The following is a 12,270-nucleotide window of genomic DNA, read 5'->3' as shown; positions in this document are numbered from 1 at the left end:
TAACTTCTCTACTTATTACTTTCGCACCCCCTGTTATAGCCGAGCTCTGTGTTCTCTAGTTTAACAGAACGAAGAAGAATATTTGTAGAAAATTTATTTAAACACAAATATCATAGTTGATTCTAAATAATATAAATGAAATCAGTTTCGAACAAATTGTATGTAGATAGTAATCGTATGTTAATGTAAACGTATATACTCGATGAATTGACATTTATTTTTGATGAAAAAAAGATTCTCTTTACGAATCGATAATCGATTCTTGTTCTTAATTACTTTATTGTTATTGATAAAGAATCAAATATAATAGACGAATTATGTATCCGTGTACATAGGTACACGGTATGTATATATAATATATTTAGAGTAGATACGTTCGTTCGTAATTTTACATATACCCATAGGACATACCTACTCATATAAAATATTTTCTTCGCATACGAAAAAGGGTTAAATGAAAGCGAAGGGTGGTGCATTAGTTGCGAGTTGGCAACTTGTGAATGCGCAAGCGTAGGTTTGAGATGATCACGTGATACATCGAACCATTGCCTGCGTAAGTAAGTACATAGTTCGACGACAACGGTTATGTGTCTGAAACGTAGTGATGTGACATACGTCGTTACGTAAGCTTACATTATTCATATCGCGCCTTTATGCTTCCTTCGTTGCACGCACGCAGTAAGTCATTCTCACGGACGTATCAACGAACAGAACGTTTTTAATGCTACTCTTCGACTATATATATATACGCACACACCTTTATATATACATATATATATATATATATATACACATACTATATATAATATTTTAATATAACAAAGATATTACATTTGTCTGCAAATAGATGTAATAAAAGGAACATTTAATTAATTTTTGCTTTCTTATGGATCCAATATTATTCCCCTCAAACATATCTATTCACTAATTAAATGTTTTTGAAAACGTTCGGATTTGAATGTATGCATATCGGGGGTCACGTGACGATCATAGAAACATCGATATAGTATGATAATACAATCGTCGTAACTAACAGCTGTTCGAGCAAGAAGAGGAAACACGGACAGTGAGAGGGAAATAAGAGAAGAGACACAGTGTCGCGCGACTATTAACGATACGAGGAAGTAACGTGTTTACCTTTTCATTAGTTTCATTCTTTATCTTTCCGTAAAAGAATTCTAATAAGAAATTGTTTTCTTTATTTTTAATCGATAATTAATTCTTGATAACGAGTTTCCTAGCAATGAAATCCGGACATAAGATATTGCTTACGATGTTATAAAAATTATCGCGTTATAAAATATTGTTAAGTATCGTAAGTATTGTCGAGATAATGGCTGCAGTATTTTTCTTTTCTTTTTGATTGTTAACTTGTTTTTGAATTATCAATGTACATACATACACGTACGTATTTACTTTGATTATTTTTCGTACGTTATAAATTATCAATGATATTTAACACGAACGTAGTTCCGTAATTCGTCGAGAAAAATCGATATCGATGATGTCCTTTCGATGTATATATATATATATATATATATTTTTTTTTTCTTTTTTTTTTTTTTTACTACACGATAGAGGAAAGCAAAATAATAGAAGACAAAAGTAAAAGAATAAAAAAACACCAATGAAGCAACCTTTTTTTCGTCGACCGACTGTGAGAGAACACGACGGGAATATCCGTTAAATGCTCCCATCGATTCCAAGTACAATTAGTCGCAATCACTTGAGGTCTAGCTACTGCCACGTCGGTTCCACGAAATCCTGAGAAAATTGGTATGTACCGTGTGGCCGTGTAAGAGGAAGGAAAAAAAGAGAAGGAAAGAGAGTAAAAAAAGAAGGAAAGAAGAAGAAGAAGAAGAAAGAACATTAGGAAGAAGGTAGTCATTGTTAGCGTGTAAGATAATGACAATTAAGAGGACAAGAAAATAATATATACCAGGTCGGTATCGCGTTCTATCTTTTTATTACGTTCACAGGTTGTTTAATTTGGATTTTTTTCTTTATCTCTATCGATTCGATTAATCTCTCGCAGTATTTATAATGATAAATCACGCAACTCGATCAATTGTTCCAATTGGATTTTATTTTCTTAACGAATTTTTTGTTACTATAAAAATTTCCGATCTTTTTCATTTTTTTCTTTTTTCTTTCTTCTTTTGTTTTTCTTTTCGTTTTTATTAAATTTTTTTATTAAACCTGTAAATAAAATCGTAGAAGAAACGATCGAGTTGCGGTATATATATATAGTTTCCCCCTTTCGTACGTACTCGTAAGATTAATTTTCACGAATGTAAAATGGCATAAAGTCAAGGCTCGTAAAACATTGTAAAAAAATTTCTCTCTTGTACGTTTTCCTGTAGGAGAACGCCTACTATCGGTCAACTCGCAATTAACGTTCGAGTCGAATGTGTCACTCTTTTCTCGCGCAAATTGCGTACTACCAGCATAAGTGGCTAGCTTGAATGGAGCTTAATAGCGGTGTCGGTTTAATTCATCAAAGGTTCCGGACTTCGATGGACGGTACTCAAATATATATAATAATATATATATATATATATATATATATATATATATATATTATTTATTCTTCTATATTGTCTTTTGATTGATCTAAACGGATTTTTTTTTGGTTTGTTTTCCTTTTTTTCGTAGAAAAAGAAAAGAAAAGAAAAGAAAAGAAAAAAAGAATTGTAAACACGTAAGAAAGATCTGATTTATATAAGATATTTTGGTTGTGTGAAATTTTTCTTCTTTTTTTTCTTTTGTTTTTCATGTTTTTCTCTTTGTTCTTTTTTTTTTTTTCGAAACCATAACAATGTTTAAATAAGTTTAATACGGTTGAATAATATTTGGCACGCGTACGACGAACGAGTTATCAACCACGCATAAGAAAAACTATTTCATAGGTATTATTCGTTCTATGATTTGAAACGATAATGTTAACTCATTCACGAGATAATTCAGTCATACTCGGAATTCATGAATGACCGTGCAGGACATTGTTCGTGCAACGATAATTGGCCTGACTTAATAGTTGTATATCTCCGTGTAAACGTGCGTTGTAGCAGTTGAGAATGTACGCGTTTCTCTAAAAATAGTGTACGTACAACATACATAGACCGGATACAATGCGGTAGTGAGTCAGGAACCTTAATCGCGATTCTCGTCACGGAGCTCTTTCGTGCGCGGTGTCTCTCTCTCTCTCTCTATCTCTCTCTCCTTTCTCTTACACTTCTTGCGCTCGATCTACGATTATAGACGATCTTAAAGGATATAGATATCTTCTCTTAGAAATCATTGCCAGTTCTAATCTATGATTAGTTTACAACGATAGATATATATATTATTTCGGCGAAATTTATTTGAAGGATTTATTGTAATCACGACGCCGTCGTATTTATTTGGGAATGTATTTAACATTTTTTTATTACTAATTTATAATTAAAATTAAATCAACGATCTATGATTCCGTCGAAGGAGAATATATATTTCAAGGGAGAAATTATATTAACGTGTATCGATTTGATTTTTTTTTCTTCTTTTTTAAACGTATTTAAACTTCTTATTAGCATTTAGTAATTAAAAAAGTGATCTCGATCGCGATAAATTTTAAATTGGATCTTTTAACGCGACCGAATGTATTATTTTCGGCGATAGAGGGTTTACGGAAGTTTAGCATTATATGGAAGTTTGTAAAACAGGTCGACGTATACGTCGAAAGTAGTTAGGTCAATTAAATTCGTCCAGATCACGCTACGTTGATCATCGTCTTCGTCATCATCGTCGTCGTCGTTGTCGTTGTCGTAACTAAACTCGCGTGATCGAGAAGGTGCTTCTCGTTAAGGATCGTGTTGTCGTAATAAACGTTCGAATACGATAACGATGCATGCCACGCTATATCCACCTGTTGAACTTCTTACGTGATTTGATTATTTTTCTTATCCGTTCTTACAACATTTTTTTTTTTTTTTAAAGAACGCCTTTGTCCGCGAATAAATACCAATAAAGAGTTCTTCGTGTTGACAAATCGCAAAAACGCAATACTCTTTGAAGATTATTAATCGAAAGAAAAAGGAAGATCTCATCGAGAAGATTCGAGGAATCGTTCGAATCGAAGAATCTCATTCATGAATCCGGTATTGCCTTGCTGGAATACAGATCGTTCCTTGAGAAAGATCATCAATAGAAACGGTTAAGTCATTTGCGATAAGATAATGGAGTTTCTGGAATAAACGGTACTTCCAATGTCGATAATATAAGAAATTGCATCGTTTAAGCGAGCCATTTTTATTGAACTTATCAGGATAAATATATGCATACCGTGAATTTCAATCCGATCTTTCTTCTCTTTTTTCTTCATTTTTTGTTTCTCCTCTTTTTACATACATAATTTTCTTAATAGAAAATTAAACGAATTTCCCATAGAGGAAAACCAACGGGAAGGATCATTCGGTTTAATTAATCAACCAATCGGTGGAAAAGGAGAAGAGAGAGAGGGAGAGAGAGAGAGAGAGAGAGAGAGAGAGAGAGAGGTGCCGTTGCTCTTGCCATCTATTGTTATAATCGTATTTAACGACTAGCTTAATGGATTAATGGATTTTAAGAAGATAATAGACGAAACTAAGCGACGTTTGGTAATACGTTATTATCTCGATTGCGAATTAATTTATAACTGACAACGTTTCGAATAGTTTTAATTAATCGAATCGGTTTCCATTAACGGCTTCTAAAGTGCGAACCTACGTATAACGAGATAAAGAAAATGTGTAAAAGAGGAAGTCGATTGGCATTCGATCGTTTATCACGTTAAAATTCTACAATGGTCGACGATCATCGATCGACACATCCATCTTTCTCTCTCCCTCTATCTCTATTATGAAGGGGGAAGGGGCGGAAGCGGGGGAAGAGAATAATCGTGAAGGTAGTGACGGAGGAGGGAAAGCGAGAATGGTAGGCAGAGTAGAAAAGCGTTATGCGAAGCGTATAAACGACCTGGTAGTATCCTTTTACGTCGTCTTGTCTCTCAGAACCACGCGTTGCTGGGTCAGCGTACTTGCAGTCACGTTTCTATCCGCCTTCTTCATTCATTAGCGCGAATAATATGGCCGATTCGAACGTTCACGCGCGTGCCATCTCGTACGCATGCGCGGAATATCAAGGAATTACTATTGTACATAGGAAGTGATGCTAGTATTGAACTAGGATGATTTATCGATCTTTTTACGTCTTAATCGTGGAGAAAGTTTTATTCGATTACTATTGTAATATCAAATACAATGTCGAATTTAACCCACGTACGATCGATACCATTCTCTTCGTAAGACGTCAAGACAAAGGACTCTGACGAGACGATATAAAAATTTATATAATGAATTCCCACATCTATTTATGTATTTCTTTTTTTCTTTCTTTTTTTTTTTTTTCTTTTTTTTTTTTTTTGTAACTGTTGTTGTTTATATATTTGCGATTATACGATCTCACTTCGTCATTCGTCGTTAAAACTAGAAGCGTGAAAATTTCTATCATGCTTACAATTATTGATTTATTTCAATTGATTATTCGAAAAAAATTTCTAACATCTTTGATACATTTAATCGTTTAAATGTATCAAATTATATTATACTTCATTCACTTCAAATTATATGATACTTCACGCGTAGAAAGTGAGTCTGCGTGTATACGTCTACGTATCGTTTCTTTGTGAAATTTCATTCGGTCGAATTAAATTGAAAACTCTTTCTACGGCGTTACGAGAATAGTTAATTAGGACTCAATCGTTCGTCGATCGATCGTAGTCGATAACCAATGAAACTTTATTACCATGTAGAGAGAACGTAATCGCCCTTTAAATCGTCGTTTCGCGATTGGATTACAATTTTCCCCGTGTAATAGCATTCACGATTATTGCCGTTACGATATTCTCTGATGTTGCGATTACTTCGAAGTTCGATTTTAAAATATCGATAAATAATTATGGAAGATTCGCTTACGTATTTTTCTTTCTTTCTTTCTTCTTTTCTTTTTATTTTTTTCTTTTTCTTTTTTTTTTCTTTTTTTCAAATCTGAAAAATCTTCTCAGGAGAATACCATTGATAAATATCTACTCGTAATCTATTTTTCAACGTAAACCATTGGAGATTCGGAGAAATCTAAAAAGAACGTCCTTGTGCGATGTCTCTCTTTGAAAGTAAATCAAAGACGCAACTTTATATTTCACGTTCTTCGTTTTCACTTTCGTGCGTGTATCCTACCGACGGACGTTTCTTTTTTCTTTTTCTTTTTTCTTTTTTTCTTTTCTTTTTTCTTTTTTCTACAATATTTATTTTGAACTAACCATGAAGGAATTTTTAGTTTCGACACGTCGTCTATTACCAAAGAATTTAATGAGAAAGATAAACTCGGTAACGCGTATCGCGTAATATTAGAGAATTTCTCTTTCTTTTCATCGTAACAACAAGTAACCAAATGTTTTTATAGGATCGAAATAAACAAAACCGAAGATCGAGCACGCGCATTTTTGACCCTGACCTTTTCTTTTTTTCTGTCTTTCTTTTTCTTTTTCTAAATGAAAACAGAACTAAACTTAGTTGTCCGAATATACCATACATATATATATATATATATATATATATATATGTATGTATGAAGGAGAGAGAGAGAATAAAGTCATTCACTCTGCGTGCGTAAAAAAAAAAAAGAAAAAAAAAAGAAACAAAAACAAATAAAAAAGAAAAAAAGTAAATGTTGAATCATAGTAGTATAAATGTCCGAGTGGTCGAGCTAAAGTAAAAGTACTTCCACTGCTTTAGAAGGACAGATATATCAACCGCATAAGTTTCGTTATTCAACCGTGGCTCGAGTGTCGTCGATCGATTAGAAAGCATCGTTAGCTCGAACAAAAAGCGTTTCACAATCATCGTCGTCATAGCCATCGCCATCGCCATCATCATCATCATCATCATCATCATCATCATAATCATCACCATCACCATCATCATCACCACCATCATCATCATCATCATCATCATCATCATCATCATCATCATCATCACCATCATTATCATCATCATCATCATCATCATCATCATCATCATCGAGTAGAAACGTTTCTCCGTCATGTACCTACACCTACCATAGCTACTGTCTCTCGACATGAAGCTACAATTACGTGAAACTCAGCTGTCTGATAGCAATCCACGGATGATATGCGCTAGTGTGTCTCTTTCAATGTATGTACATACGTATATACGTATGTACCTTTCACCACTCTCCCTCTTCCTCTTCCTCCTCCTTCTCGTTCTTTACCCTCTCCCTCACCCTTCCTTCTACTCCTGTCCCTCCCTCTCTCCCTGTTTTAGAAGTAACATTCACGAAGAGAGAATAAGCCATAACGACGAGGACGAATCCCGACCCCCTGGTTACGTATATATTTATACGCGCGTAGCCAGGCAGAAGTGAGTGGAGAGGCAGGCAGAACACGGAATTACCGCGGCTTGAGGATAGAAAAAGAGAGACACAGAGCGTATAGATACGTAGAGGGAAGAGAAGAGTGGAAAAGAGAAGAGTAGGAGAATAGAATAGTAGAGAAGAGAGGAGAAGAGAAGAGAAGAGAAGAGAAGAGGAGAGAGAGAGAGTGAGAGGGAGAGAGAGAGAGAAGAGGAGAGGACGCAGACGCAGGCCGTCTCGCTTGGTGAGGTTCCTGGCGTCAGTCAGTCGGGCCTCCCGGATCCCTCTTTGCGTTCCTGCGATGCCCATTGAGTCGAGAGTCTCTCCCTCTCCTTGCACCTCCTACTCTTTCTGACCACCACTCACACATTGCAAGTAGCAACGTGCAGCACGCACCTATGTGCGACGAGCATACTATCTCTCTCTCTCTCTCTCTCTCTCTCTCTCTCCCTCCCTTTCTGTTTCTCTCCGTATACGATCTCTTGACGACCCTCTCGCCTCGTCATCTCGCACGATCAGTTTCACGCACACGCATAAACTGATACCATCATAAACATACACATACGCATACACAAGGCGAGAACAAGGCTCCACGCTGCGACGCACACGTTGTAGCACTTTGCGGAGTCGCTTGGTCTGCGTCCAAGCAGAACCGATCTATCGACGTTTTCGTCCGATCATGAACGACGGACTAACAACATTGGTTGTTACCATGTCCTCATCCTAGAGTAGCTTCTACGTATATATGTATATACTCCTATATCTCTCCCTATATCTTCTCTATACTCCTACTTTCTATAATTGCTGTTTCTCTGTTTGATCATTACGGTATAGTGTTTCGGCAATCCGGCATTTTCGGATTCCTAGAATTATAGTTCACGTGCCTGACTATACTACTGTTTCACGATTACGCTTATACGAATATATATCGTTATGTATCTCTATTATATATATAATAAAGCTCGATAGTTTACTCGTTAGTATATCGAAACGGATTGTTTATGATATTCCTTGGAACGATTGTATATTTAGATTTGCGATATTCGGATCTATACGATTTCGAAAATACCACGAGATATCAATTCCATATCCTAAATTCCTGATCAACCTCGTTTAGATTCTTTTCTTTTCTCTAGTATCCGTATTATCACGGAGAATATACTTCGTTCTATAATTATATAGCTAATCGTTTATTAAAATTGAATTGTTTCGGAAAACATAAATAAATAAATACAATAGAAAAAAGATCTACGAGAAAGGAACGGAATATAGATCGATCGATCGGTGGTACCGGCTTTTCACCGTTAAAAATAAATTATATCTTATCTACGAACGTATTATTGGTCTTTGGATTGCGAAAGGCTCGTAAGCGTGGACAAGTGCTGTGCAATAAAGCGGTTAAAGATCGCAAGGCAATGTCTACCCACGCGTAATCGTACCTCTTTTAAAGCTTTAACATCGTGTTTCTTGTTTTCTTTTTTTATCTGTTTATCTCTCTCCTTCTCTCTGCCCCCCTATCTCTCTCTCTCTCTCTCTCTCTCTCTCTCTCTCTCTCTCTCTCTCTCTCTCTCTCTCTCTCTCTCTCTCTCTCTCTCTCTCTCTGTCTTTTCCATGAAAGAGCATCCTATAAGATCATCCCGCAAAAGAGTTTTCGTCTGACGTAACGAAACGCGTCGGCCAATGCCTTTTTCGAATCTTTCTCGACTTAAATCAGTCATTTCTCGTAGGTGGGACGACGAACACCTTCGTATCTACCTTTTGAAGAGAATTAAAATGACAGCTGACGCATCTCGCAAAATAGAATTTTATACTCGACGAAAATATTCATTTTTCGGGGCGAAAAATACTTTTCACCGAATTAATACGCTCGACGATGGAATTCTTTCACTTTTTATTATTTTTTATTTTCTCTTTTTCTCTCTTCTCCTTTCTTTTTTTCCTTTTTTTTTTCTTTTCTTTTTTTTTTTTTTTTGAAATTTTATCTCCGAACGTCGGATTTATTCGACTAATTATTATTTCATCGGTCGATAGGATGTATAGAAGACTCCTCCCATACACGGTGATACACCTCATCCCCAGCAGAAAGTAACAGAGAGAAAAGAGACGAGAGAATGTCCGATCGATGGAGCCGATGACGATGACTGTAACGCGCACGAGTCGTGTGTTGTAAATGTCGAACGAGAGAGAGAGAGAGACAGAGAGAGAGAGAGCCCGTAACGCGTGTTGCCTATCGGCAGGTGCATTCTCGTCGGACGTATTACCTACGTACGAACAACGGGATTTCGATTTTCATCGTTTTATTCGATACGTCGTGTTAATTCCTATCGCTTTTTTATTTCTCTTTTCTTTTCTTTTTTTGTTCCTTTTTCTTTTCATTTCTTTTTTTTTTCTTTTTTTCTTTTTTTTTTTCTTTTTACTCTCTGCGTCGAGAGAGAGTTTTACGAATGGAATATTGGATTCATCGAAAGAAGAAAAACGTCAGGCATTGTCGATTTACTATTACAAAAAAAAGAAAAAAAAAAAAATTCATCGTATCGTTTTATCATTAACAGAACGTATCGATTGAAAGAAAGAAAAGATATATTTCATTGTCCTCTCGCGTGAATCGATAGGAAAGAAATAGATTTAAGAAGATCGCGAGGAAGGACGTTGTTTGATTGGGGGGGGGGGGGGGGAAAGATAAGGAAAAGAAAAAGATAAACAGAAAAAAGAAACAACAACAACAAGAAAACGAATAATAATAAAAATTAAGAAGAAAAAGAAAAACTTAGAATGCTCGTTGTAGAGAACAAAAGCGTCGAAGATAGGGTCAATTTTTATATGCGACAAAAATTCTTTGCGTTTATTATTTTTATTAGCCTTTTCTTTTCTTTTTTTTTTCTTCTTTTTCTTTTTTTTCTTTTCGAATATTTACCGACCAACAAAAAGATCGGCGATCGACTAACTTGTTTACCATCGAAAAGAAAAAGAAAAGGAAAAAAGAAAAGAGAAAAAAAGGGTTTAGAAAGATCGTAAAAGGATTCAAATCGATTTATAGAAGTTGAAAGGGCGGGTACCCGGTTTCTCCGGAAACGTTTGGGAGGAGAATTACTGGGGAAGCACGATCGCTGTCATTCGGCAACGAAGTTCTAAGAAACGAAACTACTGAAGAGATTTTACTTGGAAGAAGGAGGTCGAGTTGGGCCAAAGTTGATTCTTAAATCATACGACGAGAAACGACGAGAAACGACGACAACGACGACGATGACGAAGACCATAGGGTCTCGAGTACGTCGTTCTCAAACCTCCGAACCAAGAAGGGTTTCCCTTCTCTTTCTCCACCAGTTCTTTCTCTTTCTCTTTCTTAACTCGTCTTCTTCGTCGTTCGTTCAAGCGTGTGCCGTTGACAAGGCATCAGAAATAGCAGGATAGAGCGAGAGAACCAACTAGCCGGGAGTAGTCGTCATCTCTAAAGGAAAACTTCATCAACAAAAGGAAAAAGATATTTTATTAAGTTGTAAATATGATTGATGTTTTACTTCGAATGATAAATTAATGTTTCAAATCATGATAGTCAAGAAGAAAGAAAGAAAGAGAGAGAATGAGAGAGAAAGAGAGAAAGGTAAGTTCCATCAAATGTATAACGTCAACGCGAAGCGAAACAATAATTATGGTATGATCGTGGAAAGAATTATGGAGAAAAAAGAAAAGAAAAGAAAACGAAGAATCGAAATTATAGAATAAAATGTAAGGGGGAATTGCTTTGAGAGAAATGAAGAAAGTACCAAGGTAAATGATGGATTGGAAAAGAAGGACGGAGATAGGCAAAGAAAAAGAGAAAGAGAGAGAGAGAGAGAGTAATTTTTCTCTTGTTTTTCTCTGTCTATCTTGGATAGGCGTAGGAAGAAGGCAAAAGGCGGAGGCTGTCCTGGGGATTGGGAAAGCCCTCTCGATTCTCGGTTGTGCAAAGTTATTCTTGGGTGTCCCGGGAATCAGAAATAGAACTCTACTCTCTGCGTTTCTTGCTACCGCTTCTTCGTCCCTACCCTCTCTACCTTCTTGCTTTCCTTTTCTTCTTCATTTTCTTCTTCTTCTTCTTCCTCCTCCTCCTTCTTCTCGGTACAAGTCCTCCGTCTATCTTGAGTGCCGAGTGACAAACGTCGAGGAGTACCTCAGCTTCCATTCTCACCTTTATTTTCGGCCTACTCGTTTTCCCTCTTCTCCATTCAAAAGTTTTTGTCCTAAGAGAATAACCGCGGCTCGGTAGAATCGTAACTTACTTGAGTTAGTTAAGAAAAGATTAGCTATTCCTTTTTCGTGACATTCGTTTCCTTTCGCATGAACGATAACAGAAAGAAAACTAGAAAGGAGTTACCACTTAAATTTCTTTTATCTCGATTAACCAATTAGGTCGAGCATAATCGTTCGGATTAATTACGAATCAAAAGGAATCAAGGTATCCTACATGAGTATATCTACTCATTATTCGAGCAAAGGTTAAAGAAAGGAAAAACTTATTGGAAGGCATTAAATCAATCCACGTATCTCGTTGAAAATCAAAGTCTACCGCTGAGAGCCGTCATTCAAAATTCTTCCAAGTCCCTAACGGCATTCCTATCGACATACGCGCACACATACACACATGCACAGAGAGAGAGAGAGAGAGAGAGAGAGAGAGAGAGAGAGGGTGTGTGAGAAAGAGATACATACATACACTTTTTCTTTCTTTCATTCAGATAATCACCCGTAACGCTTTACAAACGAGCGATACACCGGTTATTTCCAAGCGCTATATATTATAAAACGTGGCAGACATTGAGAATTAACGTGTCCGTACCGCCG

The 12,270-nt window shown here is 36.2% G+C and overlaps 1 protein-coding gene across 10 annotated transcripts in view; it reads left to right on the top strand.

Annotated features, from left to right (window-relative positions):
• The window catches only part of LOC124426772 (deoxyribodipyrimidine photo-lyase), a 61,288-nt gene that overhangs the window by 32,463 nt on the left and 16,555 nt on the right, over positions 1-12,270 (top strand). Inside the window, exons 1-2 of one of the 10 annotated variants that reach the window (XM_046968878.1) lie at positions 1,102-1,315; positions 1,579-1,776. The exons of the other annotated variants lie outside the window; for them this stretch is intronic. The gene's annotated coding sequence lies outside the window, so the exon portion shown is untranslated. Of the gene's footprint in view, positions 1-1,101; positions 1,316-1,578; positions 1,777-12,270 lie in introns of those variants that run through there. 10 annotated transcript variants of the gene reach the window in all.

The sequence above is a fragment of the Vespa crabro genome, chromosome 9, assembly GCF_910589235.1.
Source record: "Vespa crabro chromosome 9, iyVesCrab1.2, whole genome shotgun sequence".
Taxonomy (NCBI): domain Eukaryota; kingdom Metazoa; phylum Arthropoda; class Insecta; order Hymenoptera; family Vespidae; genus Vespa; species Vespa crabro.
Note: the sequence above shows the minus strand (reverse complement) of the source record. Positions and strands in the feature narration are given on the sequence as shown.